This window comes from Mustela nigripes, chromosome 2 (genome assembly GCF_022355385.1).
Source record: "Mustela nigripes isolate SB6536 chromosome 2, MUSNIG.SB6536, whole genome shotgun sequence".
Lineage (NCBI taxonomy): Eukaryota > Metazoa > Chordata > Mammalia > Carnivora > Mustelidae > Mustela > Mustela nigripes.
In genome coordinates this window covers 144,396,762-144,412,802 of record NC_081558.1, presented here as the reverse complement: position 1 = coordinate 144,412,802, position 16,041 = coordinate 144,396,762, and the positions used below count along the sequence as shown (strand labels likewise).

General features: G+C 41.8%; 2 pseudogenes; both read left to right on the top strand.

Moving 5' to 3' along the window:
* Positions 1-8,029: 8,029 nt before the first annotated feature.
* Positions 8,030-9,397, top strand: LOC132010151 (histone-binding protein RBBP4-like; annotated as a pseudogene).
* A 783-nt stretch (positions 9,398-10,180) lies between these two features.
* On the top strand, positions 10,181-11,253 carry LOC132010549 (SREBP regulating gene protein-like; annotated as a pseudogene).
* The last annotated feature ends 4,788 nt before the right edge of the window (positions 11,254-16,041 follow it).

Genomic DNA, 16,041 nt, shown 5'->3' with positions numbered 1-16,041 from the left:
AGGGAAAGATGACTACATGGTTCAGAGCCCAAGCAACAGGAAGAAAGAAGTTGTCATTAACTAAAATGAGCAAAACAGCAGGTTGAACAGGTTTGGGAAGGGGAAGATGAAGTGGTAAGTTTCAGACATTTCTAACTTTTGAGACACCTATTAAAATCCAAGTGATGTCAATTAGGTAGTTGGATATACAAATATGAAGTTCAGGGGAGAAGTCTTGGGTAGAGTATATAAGAGTTGTCAGCATTTGGATAGTATTTAAAGCCATGAAACACTATGAGAATAAGAGTGTAGACAGAAAAGAGGCCAAGTACTAAATCCTGGGAAGTCCAATGAATTGCGTTTGCAAACTTGATGGGAAGCCAGGAAAGGAGCCTGAGAAGTGGCCAGTGAGTTAGAAGAAAAACCAGAAGCTTATCCTAGAAGTTGAATTTCTAGCTGAGGAGGAAGTAACCAACTGAGTCAAATGCTGCCTAGAGAGCAAGTAATATGGGAGGACTGAGAGTTGGCTATTGGGTTTAGCAACATAGAAGTCACCAAGGACCTTGATAGAGAAACTGGTTGGAGGGCTAGACATGGAAGGCTCACTTTAGTGGGTTCATGGCAGAATTGAAAGAGAGGAGAGGAGCTCTTTTGGAGAGTTTTACTGTAAAAAAGAGCAGAAAAATGAAGCTGTAGCAAAGTGGAAGTCAAGGGAAAAAATTTGTTTAAAGATTTTATTTATTTATTTGACAGACAGAGATCACAAGTAGGCAGAGAAGCAGGCAGAGAGAGAGAGAGAGAGAGAGGAGGAAGCAGGCTCCCACTGAGCAGAGAGCCCGATGCGGGGCTCGATCCGAGGATCCTGAGATCATGACCTGAGCTGAGGTAGAGGCTTTAACCCACTGAGCCAACCAGGCGCCCCAAGGGAAAAAATTTAATGGGGAAAATTGTAGCATATCTGTACAATGATGGGACTGTTTTTGTTGAGAGTAGGGGAGGGGAGGTGGGGATTGATAATGCAAGACAGAGAGAGGGGAGAATTACTGGAACCTGTCCTCATTTACATGAGAAGGGATGGGAGTATGTGCACAGAAGGAGGAGCTTGTCTTAGGTCCAGCATGGGCCCCTCAGTCCTTGGCACAGAAAGAAGGCAGAACAGACAATATTGGATTTGTTTTCTTGGTGAAATAGAGAGAAGGTTGATCAGCCAAGAATGAGAATGGGGGCGGGGAGACTGTTAAAGGTTTGGAGAGAGAGGGAAAGGTATGAAACAGTTGCCTGGGATGGTGAATGGTTGGGATCAAGGTGGCAGGACTGTTAGCAGACACTGAGGGCCCATTGAGGTCATGAACAAATAGTGAACTTAGGCAGAATGACTGAGTGTTCTTCCTAGTGAAGTGCTGGTGCAGAGGTGTGGGCGAAATCGTGAGAAAGCTGCAATAACCAGGGCTGGGACTTTGCCAGGCAAATACCATGAAGGGAGAGTGCAAGTGTATCAAGAATATATGTAAGAGGGGGCACATGGGTGGCTCAGTGGGTTAAGCCTCTGCCTTCGGTTCAGGTCATGATCTTAGGGTCCTGGGATCAAGCTCCGTATAGGGCTCTCTGTCAGCAGGGAGCTTGCTTCCCCCCCCCCCCCAACCCCCGCCTGCCACTCTGCCTGCTTGTGATCTCTGTTAAAAATAAATAAATAAATAAATAAGAATATATGTAAGAGAGTGATTATAATAATAGACCATGGAATGCAGTGTGAGAAAGGCAAGTAAGGACATGAGAGAATGTGAGGAGAATGAAAAAGAGGTTGCATTTAGAGACTGTGTGTCCCAGTGTGGTCGAAGAGTTACTGGTTTAGGGGTAGCAGAAGGACAAAGAGCTGGAAAGATAGACTTTAGTGATTTAGAAGTGGGATGCTGGAATTTAAGATTAAAATGTTTCAGAAATTGGGCACCTGCCTGCGTGGCTCAGGTCATGATCCCAGGGTCCTGGGATTGAGCCCCACATCAGGCTCTGCTCAAAAGAGAGCCTGCTTCTCCCTCTCCCTCTGCCTGCTGCTCTGCCTACTTGTACTCTCTGTCTCTGTGTCAAATAAATAAAACCTTAAAAAAAAAGTTTCAGATGGGATGCCTGGGTGGCTCAGTTGGTTAAGCGGCTGCCTTCGGCTCAGGCCATGATCCCAGTGTCCTGGGATCGAGTCCCACATTGGGCTCCTTGCTTGGCAGGAGCCTGCTTCTGCCTCTGCCTCTGCCTGCCACTCTGTCTGCCTGTGCTCACTTGCTCTCTCTCTGACAAATAAATAAATAAAATCTCTAAAAAAAAAAAAGTTTCAGAAATTGATGAAGGCAAAGTTTAAAGGTGTATAATGGGCTGAATTGTATCCCCTCAAAATTCATTATGTTAAAGCACTAATCCTTATAACCTCAGAATGTGACATATTTAAAGTGGTAATTAAGTTAAAATGGGGCTGGTAGGGTGGGCCCAAATCCAATGTGACTGGTGTCCTTATAAGAAGAAAAATTTGAACATACAAAGAGATACCAAGTGCACCTGGAGTTCAGAGAAAAGGCTGAGTGGGGACACAAGAAAGTAGCTGTCTGTCAGCCAAGGAGAGAGGTCTCAAGAGAAACCAAACCTGCCGACATCTTGATCTTGGACCTCAAGCTTCTATTACCTTGAGAAAATAAATTTCTGTTGTTTAAGCACCCTAGTCTGTAGTATTTTGTCATAGTGGCCCCCACAGACTAACAAGGTATGACCATGAAAGTGAGAGGCGAGGTAGGATGTGAGGCCAGAGGATGGAAAAAGGAATTGAGAGGGTTTAGCTGAGATTTTACAAAATTTTTTATTGCTGATTACTTTGTACTTTGAAGAAGAGTGACTAAATACTTTTTGTTAAAGTTTACAGAGAGTGGAATCGTTGAGGATTTTCCATCTTCTATCAACACTATGGCTTCTAGTAAATTTCAATACCACTGAGATGAGAAGTCACTCCCAACCAGGGTGTCCCTCAAAGTAATCATGATGAACTGACATCTAATACTCATTAGATGTCTTTTTCATGCTAGAAACTTCTAGAAGCTTTCACATATATTAAAACAAAAAATGAGTTCAATGACATTAAGGTGAAAGCATTGTTAATCTCATTTTGCATTTGGAAAAAATAATGAACATAAGAAAAAAAATTTTCAACTTGCCCAAGAACTTGGAGATGAATCCAAGACTTTTATATTCTTTGGACTCTTCAACTGCCCTTGCCTGATACACTTCTATGTGTTAATCCCTTCCTCTTTATTGCAAATAGGTTTTGGATGTGGATATTCTGATTTCTGGGTAGTGGCTGCCTACAATGTTATTTTGAAGACACACTGGTAGCCAGATAGGTTAACGAGATAGATGAGTGCTGTCTGCTGTGGACATAGGGTCAGGGAAAGGCAGCATGCATTGCTAATACTCCACAGTCTTAGTTGACCCCAGAAAGATGCCTCTAGTGATGATTTTATGTCACAGGTGGTTATGAAGACTTGAGGTACAGGACAAATTGCCATTTGGAAAACCATTCAGTAAAGGTGATGGTGACAAAAGTAATGAAGAGGATATGACAGGCTGGAAAACCTGATAAAACTGTGGTAAGGGGAGTTGAGTAATGACCTTATTTTGGTGATCCCATTAATGGAAACATCTAATGAAGTCTCTCCAGACAAGGAAAAAAAAATTACTTGATTTCATTTCTAAGAAAACTCTTTTTTAACCTGCCTCCTGAAAAAAATATGTATGCTCATAAAGTAGATTCCTGAAGCCATTTGTCTCCAGTAAATTCCCAATTTTCTTGCTAATGAATTCTTACTAAATCCGGATTTTCTTGCTGGTCCTCCAGGAACCAGGGAGAGTCACTGGGGCTGCTGTGCTTACTGGCCATTTCTGGCCTTGGCTTCCTGTTCTCAACAGCAGAGCTGAGGAAATCCGCAGGATGCTTGCTACCAGGGGACAAGATGACTCAGGAGGAAACACTCCACCTAAAATAGTCTTGCTGTGCAGCCCCTGAGTCACTTTGGAAGCAAAGTAAATGTGTGATCCTGGAATTAATCCCACAGGTGATGGGAAGTGGAGAAGAAGGAAGTATCTGGAAGAAGTTTATTCAAAAGAAAAGTCTGCCACAGAGATGAAAATTTAACTGCAGAAAAGGTTACTATTCAGGAAGAAATTTCATCCTAGAAGTTCAAAGTAGATGAATTGCGATTTTCTCCCATGACCATGGGCGTAAAGTTGTTGTCAAGGCCCAATCTAGCGACCCTCTGGAAGTGGATATTTCCTTAAAAACATGCTAGGAAAGTAGCACTAGAACAGCTGTGTAAACAGAAATGGGCCATTGGGCTACAATAGCCTTGATTTGTGTCTTTATAATTCTTTCTCAAGAATTAATCTGGCCAAAACGTTTATGATGCTGCTAGATGCTACATTTATCTTGAATTCATGGTAAACATCTAGTGTTTCACCTACTGAAAGAGGGGAAGGAGTATACAACTCAGATTCAAAGCTCTCCAAGCAATATTCCGTATTTGGAATGACCCTTCCAAACCTTTGTCTTACCTCTTCTTTTCCCTCTTCATCCTGGCTCTGGTCTTCACAATCTACTTACTTATTGCAACTCTCCCCAATGAGGGCCCAAAGAACTGAACTGCAGTCTATCACTTATTCTTTAAGTGTGTATTGAGAAATTAGCAGGAAGACAAAGAACACCCTACCCATTTTTTTCCCCTCCAGATGCTTGGAATCTAATTGTGGAATAGAAAAGTTCAACAACAGGTTTGTCATACAAAGTTGTCAAATCTCCCAATAGATTTAAACATAGGTGTCTTGAAATTACAGCAAGGCAGGGAACTTGAGTGGAGCTAGGGGTTCACGGGAGATTTCTTGGAAGGGCAGGGACACGACTGAGTCATCAAGGTGAAGAAGCTGGTAGCTGGACAAATGCAGACTCGATCAAAGTTAAACATTCACATGGTAGAGAGATGCCATGTGTGAAGCTTGATTGGATCCTGGCTTGGGAAACAACGAGGTGAAATATATTTTGGGGACAATAGAAAAACTGTTACTACAAAGAATATTAGACAATATAAGAAGGTGTTTTAAATTTACTTAAGGTAACGTAATGATGTAATTATGAAGGAGGTTCTAATTTTTAGGAGATACATACACTTAAAGTGTATTTAGCAAATGATTTAGTAAACATCTGAAATATGAAATGGTTTAGCAAAAGGAGGAGGAGGAGGGAAAGGAGAAAGAGAAGAAGGAGGAGGAGGAGGAGGAAGGGAGGAGGAGGGGGAGGAGAAGGAGGAGGAGGAAGACATGGAGGGAAAGAAGGAAAGGAAGGAAGAGAAGTAAGAGAAGGGGACGGAGAAGTATCTAAGTATGGTAGATGGCTAAAGGAATTAAACCTATCAAAACATTAACATTTGTTGAGTTGAATCAATGTTCATTCCACTAGTTTTTCAACTTTGTTGAGTTTTTGAAAATTTTCATAAAAAATAGTTGGAGAAGAAGTACACTGGTAGATACTCAGTTGCATAAATGCCAACACTACCCAAAATTCAGAGAGTGTATCCATGCTGGGTATTCAGTGTAGAAAATAAATGCTTTGCCCAAACAACCACATTAGGCCACACAGAAGTTCCGAGTTAGGAAAGAGGGGCCCAGTCTGCAACTTAGAGACAGTGTCCTGCTACCTGAATAGGAATGAACATGGTTGGAAGTGTGGGTGAAGAAGGAGCTCAGAGCTTGAAGAGTCTTGTACGGGTCAGGCTGAAGAGTTTGGTATTTATCCTGAGGAAATCAGAGCCACTTAAGAGAGGAGGGCATTTTAGAGGCTCATTTGAGGGATGGATCAGACAGAGTCTGGAGGGGATCATCGCAGAGAAAAGTGCAGTCATTCCATCAGAAATAAAGAAGGCCAGGGTACCTGGGTCATGCAGTGGGTTAAGTGACCGACTCTTGGTTTCAGCTCAGGTCCCCTTCTCAGAGTCATGAGATCGAGGCCCATGATGGGCTCTGGGCTTGAGATTCTTTCTCCCTCTCCCTTTGTCCCTCCCATTCGTGCTCTCTCTGTCAAATAAAGAAATCAAGTTTTAAAAAATAAAAAGAAACAAAGAAAGAAGGCCAAATTTGGGGGAGGATGCAAAGCAAGCCACTTTGAAAAAGAGTTTGGCAGTCTCTTATAAAAGTAAATATATATGTACCACACAATGCAGAAATTTCACTACTAGGTATTTACTCAAGAAAACAAAAAACTTAAGTCACACAAAGACTGACAGGAACGTTTAGAGCAGCATTATTCGTAATCACCAAAGTTGGAAGTATTGACTAGCAAATGGATAAAATGTACGTTCATAAGCAGAACAGTGTGCAATAAAAAGGGATGACCTACTGAGAGGGCAACATGGATGAATTTCAAAAGCCTTATGCTGCGTGAAAGAAGCCAAACTACACACCATATGATTCTGTGGATATGACATTCTGAATAAAACAAAGCTAGTGGTACAGTAATTGGACGAGTGGTTACAGCCAGGTGCTGGAGTATGGGAAGGATTTGCCTACCAAGGGGCACATGGAACATTCCGGGGTGATGGGAAGTATTTCATATAGTATTTTTATCATGGTGGTAGCTACATAGCTGCAGACATTTATCAAAGCTATGCACCTACAAAGGGTGAATTTCACTGTATAGAAATTGGATATCTCCGTATACCTCACTTCAAACAAAAGAAAAGAAAAAAGGATAACAGGACATGAGGACTGAATAGATAGAGAATAAGAGAAGGAAGAGTGAAAGATGTTTTGGTAATCAAGAAAATAGATATGCTAATACAGAAGTGGAAATGTCAGAGGATAGTACCAGGATACAGGCAGTTAACTGCTGCAAGAATAAAATGAGCAATCAAGTTGTAACCAGGAGTAATTCAAAATCTATTAAACTATTTTCATCTAGTTTTATGTTACTACTTTAGCAGACAACTTGGCACAAGTATGAGGAAAATGTAATCAACTTTAAAAAGTGTATAATGGATTCCCAAGGAGAAATTTCTATTCTAAGGACATAAAAAGTGTGTGTGTGTGTGTGTGTGTGTGTGTGTGTGTGTGTGTCTGCATGGGTATTCCTATCTCAAAATATTTGATGATAGGGACACCTGGGTGGGTCAGTGGGTTAAGTGTCTGCCTTTGGCTCAGGTCATGATCCTAGGGTCGTGGGATCAAGACCTGCATTGGGCTCCCTGCTCAGCAGGAAGCCTGCTTCTCCCTCTCCCACTCCCTCTGCTTGTATTCTCTCTCTCACTGTCTCTCTCTCTCTCTCTGTCAAATAAATAAATAAAATCTTTTTTAAAAAATCTGATGATAATCTTCTTTGGGTTATGTTTTTCACCGATTTTACATGGTTTTTAAAAGTTTATTTAGGTGCGCCTAGGTGGCTCAGGAGGTTAAGCCTCTGCCTTCCCTTAGTGGGGAGCCTGCTTCCCCCTCTCTCTCTGCCTGCTGCTCTGCCTACTTGATCTCTCTCTCCACGTCAAAAAAATAAATAAAATCTTTTAAAAAATTAAAAATGAATGTTTATTTATTTGAGTGGGAGAGAGAGAGAGCGAGCTAGTGGTGGGGAGGAGCAGAGGGAGAGGGACAAGCAGACTCTGCTGATCACAGAGCCAGATATGGGGTTCAATCCCATGACCCTGAGACCATGACCTGAGTCAAAATCAACAATCCGAGGCTTAACCAACAGAGCCAACCAGGCACCCCTAATGATTAAAATGTATGCAAAATGCTTTCTTAATTTTAATTAATAAAAAACACTAATTTTTTTTAATGAAGCATGCATATAATATGGTGGAAGCAGTAAGCCTGGAGATAGCTTGGAGAGAATTTAAGAAGGTAGAATCTTTTCCAGGAAGTCATTTTTCAGATAAGATAGGCTTATACATGGGCATATGGACCTCTCTAATAAGAATACTATTATAGGCCCATAGCCTCCCTGCCCCTCCCGCAACGCTCGACCCCGGGATGATCCCCCCGGCTTGCCTGCCTGCCATGGTCAACAAGGAAGCAGCCTTTGATGATGCAGTAGAAGAACGTGTGATCAACGAAGAGTACAAAATATGGAAAAAGAACACCCTTTTTCTTTACGATTTGGTGATGACCCATGCCCTGGAGTGGCCTAGCCTAACTGTGCAGTGGCTTCCAGATGTAACCAGACCAGAAGGGAAAGACTTCAGCATTCATCAACTTGTCCTGGGAACACACACGTCCGATGAACAAAACCATCTTGTGATAGCCAGTGTGCAGCTCCCTAACGATGATGCTCAGTTTGATGCTTCACCTATGACAGTGAGAAAGGAGAATTTGGAGGTTTTGGCTCAGTTAGTGGAAAAATTGAAATAGAAATCAAGATCAACCACGAAGGAGAAGTAAACCAGGCACGTTATATGCCCCAGAACCCTTGCATCATTGCGACAAAGACATCATCCAGTGATGTTCTTGTTTTTGACTATACAAAACATCCTTCCAAACCAGACCCTTCTGGAGAGTGCAACCCAGACCTGCGTCTCCATGGACATCAGAAGGAGGGCTATGGACTTTCTTGGAACCCAAATCTCAGTGGGCACTTACTTAGTGCTTCAGACGACCACACCATCTGCCTCTGGGACATCAGTGCTGTTCCAAAGGAAGGAAAAGTTGTGGATGCGAAGACCATCTTTACAGGGCATACAGCGGTAGTAGAAGATGTTTCCTGGCATCATGAGTCTCTGTTTGGGTCAGTTGCTGATGATCAGAAACTTGTGATCTGGGATACTCGTTCAAACAATACTTCCAAACCAAGCCACTCAGTTGATGCTCACACTGCTGAAGTGAACTGCCTTTCTTTCAATCCTTACAGTGAGTTCATTCTGGCCACAGGATCAGCCGACAAGACTGTTGCCTTGTGGGATCTGAGAAATCTGAAACTTAAGTTGCATTCCTTTGAATCACATAAGGATGAAATATTCCAGGTTCAGTGGTCGCCTCACAATGAGACCATTTTGGCTTCCAGTGGTACTGATCGCAGACTGAATGTTTGGGTTTTAAGTAAAATTGGAGAGGAACAATCCCTGGAAGATGCCGAAGATGGACCACCAGAATTGTTGTTTATTCATGGTGGTCACACTGCCAAGATATCTGATTTCTCCTGGAATCCCAATGAACCTTGGGTGATTTGTTCTGTATCAGAAGACAGTATCATGCAAGTGTGGCAAATGGCAGAGAACATTTACAATGATGAAGATCCTGAAGGAAGCGTGGATCCAGGACAAGGGTCCTAGATATGTCTGCACTTCTTGTGATTTTAGACTCCCCTTTTTACCCCCTCTCAACCCTGAGATTGATTTAACACTGGTTTTGAGACACAGACTTTGTTTGGCTATCCCTCTATGATAGGTACCATCAACGATGTTACTAGCCCAAACAGAGGGTGTTTTCTAAATATTAACTGGGGGACTTGATTCAGTAAAGCCACAGACTTATATTTAAATTTTCTTCAGGAATTTTCTAGTAACAAAAGGTCTAAAGTAGCCACAGAAAGGGGAATATTGGGTGTGGTTATTTTTCTTCTTAGGCTATATCCCCAAGTTTTACAGACTCCTTTTAAGTAAAGGCTAAAGTGAGGAAGGATAGAGCCAAGTGAGGTAGGTGTCTGAGCATGAAGTATAAATACCACAAGATGTTGTTTTTATTCAGGAAATGGGGGAGATTCAAGTCATATAAATTCCTATTCTAAAGTTTTCACACCTGACTTTCCAGGATGCACATTTCCCTATGTAGACCAGTCTCCTCTCAGTTTCTTCAGTTAAGTCAAAACTATGTGTTCCTCTTTCCCCATATATTTTTTTGCTTGTTAGTGTATTTCTTGAGCTCTTTTCATATTTCTTTCCTTTCTGTGAAATGGTTTTTTTAAAAAACTTGGGACCACCAAGTTGTAAAGATGTATGTTTTTACCTGACAGTCATACCACAGGTTGACTGTCCAGTTGAGTTGAGAAGAGTGAATTGATAGCTTGTATTTGTTTTTAAAATTAAATTAATCCTGGATAAGAGTTGCTTTTTTTTTTTTTAGAGTTAGTCCTTAACCACTAGTTTGATACCATCTCTATTTTGGGTGACCTGTTTCATCAGCAGGCCTGTTACTCTCCATGACTAACTGTGTAAGTGCTTATAATGGAATAAATTGCTTTTCTACGTAAAAAAATACTATTATAGTATTTGTGGGAAGAAAAGAGTGGAAATAATCTAATTTTCCATTAATAAGTAACTGCTTAAATAAGGGATGGTATATCTACACAATGGAATACTATGCAACTGTTAAAAATGAGAAAAATCTATGTGTGCTAGTATGCAAAAATGGTTGAATTATTTTAAAAAAACATTGTACAGAGATCTCTTTCTCTCTCACACACACACACACACTGAACAGCCAAAGAATATCTCTGGAAGACTATGACCAGAAGCTGTTTCATCTGTCAAGATGAAATTACACAATAATTTGAACAGTGAAGAGTAGTTGGTGGCTGCTGGCCACTGGCTAGACTGCCACCCACTTCAATGGCTGGGGCTGCTGGCCAAGTAGGGTCCATGCCCCCTGGGCCCCGGCCTGCCGAGCTCCACAGCCTGGCCTCCATGCCCCACATTCGCGCCTGGCACCCTGAACCTAGCTGCCAAGGCATGGCGCCGTTTCCTCCCCAGGAAGAGCTGGCTGCTTGCCCTGGTCTTCTGGCTTTCGCTGGTCTACTTCTTTCTTAGCACCTTCAAGCAGGGGGAGGGGGCAGTGAGAGATCCAGACCAGGTTCAAGACCATGAGCAGCCCATCCCAGTGGAAAGTGCAATTTCAGCTGGGCAGTAGCAGGCCAGCCTGGCCCCCAGTGCTGGAACTCCATTCAAGGGAAGCCCTGTCAGATATATTTGTGAAAGAGAGGATTTGCCAGTGAATGGCCGCTGGAATGTCAATGTCCCCAGCACAAAGCAGTACCACTGTGAAGGCTGCTTGCCCCACAGCTGCTGCAGCACTTCCAAGTACTGCATGCCCTGCTGCCTGCAGCCCAGAAAGCAACTTCTCCTGGCACACTTCCTTACCTGGGCAGCTGTGCTTTTCCAGAACATTTTCATAGCTGTTGAAGATCACTTTGAATTGTATTTGGCCAGATGCAGGACCTCATCACAGTTTCCCAGGGAGCTGATACTGGCTGCTGACTTGATCTGTTCATCATGACCAGGGTAAAAGAAAAAGTTAAATTACAGGAGTATCCAGCCTTATCCCCACCCACCACCCACACAAAGGACTCAGCATCATTTTGTAATGAGTTGAATGGTGGCTGCACAAAAAGGACACATTCATGTCCCGACCCCTTGGAACCTATAAATATGAGGCTACTTAGACAAAGTGTCTTTGCAGATGGAATTAAGTTCAGGATCTTGAAATAAGGTCACCTTGGATTATCTGGGTCGGTCCTAAATCCAATGACAAAAGTTCCCTGAAACACACAGAGGAGGTACGCATAGAGGAAGGCCTTGGGAGACAAGCAGCCACAAACCCAAGGATGCTGACAGCCACCAGAAGCCTGAAGAGGCAAAGAACAAAGACTCGCCCAGAGCTCTGGAAGGAGTACAACCCTACCAACACCTTGATTTTAGACTTCTGGTCTCCAGAGATGTGAGAATAAATTCCTGCTGTGTTAAGCCGCAAAGTTTGTGGCAATTTGTTTTGGTAAGCCTGGAAAACTAATGGACTTTTTTTTTGGCATTAATGGAAAAGGGGCCAAGTTAAAAAAAAAAGGATACTGGAGAAGTCAGTAGGATTTATTTATTTATTTAAAGATTCTATTTATCTGTCAGAGAGAATGAGCACAAGCAGGGGGAGTGGCAGGCAGAGCAGGCAGAGGGAAAAGCAGGCTCCTCTCCGACCAAGGAGCCCAAAATGGGACTCGACTATGACCAGAGCCAAAGGCAGATGCCCAACCGACTGAGCCACACAGGCATCCCAAAGTCAGTAGGATTTAAATATCAAGTTGGTTAAGGGGATAAACTGATCCTTGTGAACCTACTGAGGATTGAAGGGCTGACTCATTCAGGTAGCTCCATCAAATTAAAAATTTTTCTCTAAGACTTTTCGTTTTTATGGGGAGTAGGTGTGTGTGTGTGAAGGGAATGGAAAATGGGGTGTAGCATGGTTGATTGACTTTCCTTTAATCTTATCTCCTTGATGGCCCCTACTGAACCCAGATGTAGGGTTAATCCTAGCTTTCAGAAAATATGTGCCTTGACAATATGGACAAAACCAGATTCTAGTCAGCTTTGAGACTCCAGAAAAGTCTTATCTCATGTGGTAGGGTAACTCTATAGTTACAGGAACTCAATAGAGGAACACACATTCCTATGGTCAAAAGTGACCCATGAAAACCCTGGGAGAGACATCAAATTGGAGACTGTTGTATTTTCTCTGTTAGTCCAGTGCAGCCAGGTAGCCGACAATGTTGGGGAAGATTGTTGATTGTTCGGTTGAGCACCAGATGAAGAAGTTAGCCAGCTTTTAGAGGCCATATTAAACACTAGATATTTAAGCACTGGACTCATGCTTGGGGCAGAGAGGCACTTAGGACCAGAGGAGACTGAATGGACTCTAGTTCCATGCTGGGAGAAGAATGGCAGGTGAAAGCTTGTTTTGCACTTAATGTTGGTTTGTCCTGTTTTTTCTCTCATTAGTATACTATTATTGTTATTTTTACAATTCTGCTGAATGCCTATAGTTGAATTTGTGTAACACAATCGCATACATTATAAGACTACCATATAATGGAAGTTTTTCTTGAAACTACTTGCTTTTCAGTATGAGAGTTACACCCTCCTCGCTGCTAAAACAAGACTTCAAGGAAATCAGACAGTTTTTATCTCTGATCCTCTCTGAGAATAAAATTTAGCCAGCTGAGCTGTCCGTGTGGCTCTGCCAAGGGATTGCCTCTTCTAGCCAAGTTGGGTCTTGCCCACAGTGATCTGGAAGCCAAGTTTCTGAAAAAAAAAATCACAAAATCACTCCTGAAAAAAAAGTGGCTATTTATAAGAAATTTACTGAGTGAGAATAGGGAACTCTGAAGAAATACCTTAGGGCTGAGAAAGAGTATCCAAGAAAGAAATGAACTTGAAAGGTGGAAGCTCAAGGCTAGACCCAGATCTTCTTAGAGAGGGAGAAGACACCTCCCCACCATGATGTAATATTTTGCTGGGTTGCCTGAAGTCGGAGCTGGTTCACAGTTGACAGGCAAGGAACGACAAGCTGGAAATACCTCCAGTGAAGAACCAGTAGTCTAAGACTGGTGAGAAAGAAATCACTCGCTGGGGGTGCTAATGGAATTCTCTGGAGGAACTGCCATGGAGAGTGTCATTGAACTTGATGGGAAGCTGGCTGGGCCACAGTGATCACAGTAGAAACCTGCCAGGAATTGCTTACAGGAGTGTTGCAGAACTGGCCCAGGAGAAGCCAGCTGGGCCCCCACCATCAGTGGGTTTCCCACATACCTGCCTAGCACCACAGGCACAAGAACAGAAAGCCCACCAGAACCGGGAAGAGAAGCCCATCTTTCCTCCAAAGTCCCACCAGTGTCCTCTCCTGGGAAAGCTGAACACCGTGGCTGGGGGGCAAGGAAAGATGCTCTATTTTTCAGAAACAGAGAAATGAAGAGGAGATGGGGGGCTGGAAGGCAATAAATCCCTAAATGCTACAGCTGGTAACTGTGGTATCTGGGGAGAAAAACTGGTGGTGAGGCTGTGATGTATGAGAGAAACTCACTTTTCACTGTAAATCTTTGTATTGCTTGATTTGGGGGAGGGACATGAGAAATTTCTTTAATGTATTATCCTGAGTTTCATACTATAAAATACTAGTGCTATTGATGATAGTGCTATGCCAGCCATTGTTATAAATGCTTTAACTATGTTAACTCACATAATCTTTCTAGCTAATTATTATTAGACCCAATTTTTATACCTGAAGAAAGCGAGGCACAAAGAGATTAAGTAACTTGCCCAAGATTAGCTGCCAAGTGATTGAGCTAGTAACTGGTAATCTGGTTGCAGAATCTGTGTTCTTAACCACTACATTATATTAACTTCTAATATTTATCAGTGTTTACTGTGACATGAAACATAATGAACAAGTGAGATGGTAATTAATACTGCCCATCAAGTAATTCCCAATTTCTTATTCCCTTTAGGGGTGAGTTGGGTCATATGATTAAAGAGTTACACATGTCATTTCTAATCAGGCATTTCATTATTTGGAAGAGAACTTCCACAGCTCTCTTTTTCCTCTTGCACCAGACTGTGTTGACTGTGATAGGTAGAAAGCCTGAGCAAGAAATAAAACTCTGATAGAATTTCTAAGACCTTGATACTTTTGCTGATGATTCTTACTGAAGCAAAAATCTAGCTTATTTTTATTAAAATAAAGGATGTGTTTCTAATTATTAAACATGTATTTTATAAAATGCCAAGTAAGATATATCACTTATTCTAATTTTTTAAATTTTTAGTTAATATTTTAAAAGACTTTTTATTTATTTATTTGAAAGAAGGAGACAAAAGTGAAGAGCATTGGGGTGGTAGGGAGGGCAGAGGGAGAGGGAGAAGCAGGGAGCCCAGTGCAGGGCTTGATACCAGGACCCTGGGAACATGACCTGAGCCAAAAGTAGACAATTGATCCACCCAGGCGCCCCAATTTTAAAAATTATTATTGGAATTTTGAACTTAAGAAAAATTGAAAAAATGAGAATTATACAAAGATCACTATTCTTCAGTTAGACTCATCAATTGCACATATTTTACTCCCTTTGATTTATGTTTCTCACATGCCTTTTTTTTTCTGAATCATTTAAAAGAAAGTTGCAGACATCATGAAATTTTATTGGAAAAACTTCAGTTGGCATCTTTTTTTTTTTTTTTTAAGAATTTTATTTATTTATTTTAGAGAGAGAGAGCACAAGCTGGGCAGGGGGCAGAGGGAGAGGGAGGGAATCCCAAGCACTAAGTACAGACCCTGACTCCCTGCTTGATCTCATGACCCTGAGATCATGACCTGAGCCGAAATCAAGAGTGAACTGACTGAGCCACCCAGGCACCCCTCAATAAGCATCTTCTAAGATCAAGAACATTCTACATGACCACTGTGAAAATCCTGGTTCCTAATAGCATTCACATATTTACATTCTACAAAATTGTATACATAAAATTTTAATATTAATACCAATCATAAATCTATGAAGTGGACTTTAAGCATTTGTAGTCTCCCCTTTTCCTTTAGAATTAAGAACATCAAAGATGTGAAATCATTGTACAATGTATAGTACAGAACAGAGTAATTCAAATAACTTTGAACATAGTCCTCTGTACGTACTTAGTGAGATATATTCTGAGGACATAAAGGGACTGCCAAGAAATCTTGATAATAACTTGATAGAGATTCATTTGCTTCTTTTTATATTTGATTTTAGTTTTGAATTTTAAAAATCTTTTTATTTATTACATTTTATTAAATTGCTTTATGGATGACTTTTACTTGGTTCAAAAGCAGAACAATATAAAAAAGCATATTCAAAGAAGTGCCACTCATTTCCCTTTCCTTCATTCTCTTCCCACCAACTCCAGAAGCAGATATTAACATTAGTCTTTGTTTTATCCTTCCTTTGTTCCCTTTTCTCCCCTCAAAACACACACATAGAGGGAGGAGTCAAGATGGCGGAGAAGTAGCAGGCTGAGACTGCTTCAGCTAGCCGGAGATCAGCTAGATAGCTTATCTAAAGATTGCAAACACCTGATAATCCATCGGCAGATCGAAGACAAGAAGAACAGCAATTCTGGAAACAGAAAAACAACCACTTTCTGAAAGGTAGGACCTGCGGAGAAGTGAATCCAAAGCGATGGGCAGACAGACCCGGGGGGAGGGGCCGGCTCCCGGCAAGCGGCGGAGCAACGGCGCACAAAATCAGGACTTTTAAAAGTCTGTTCCGCT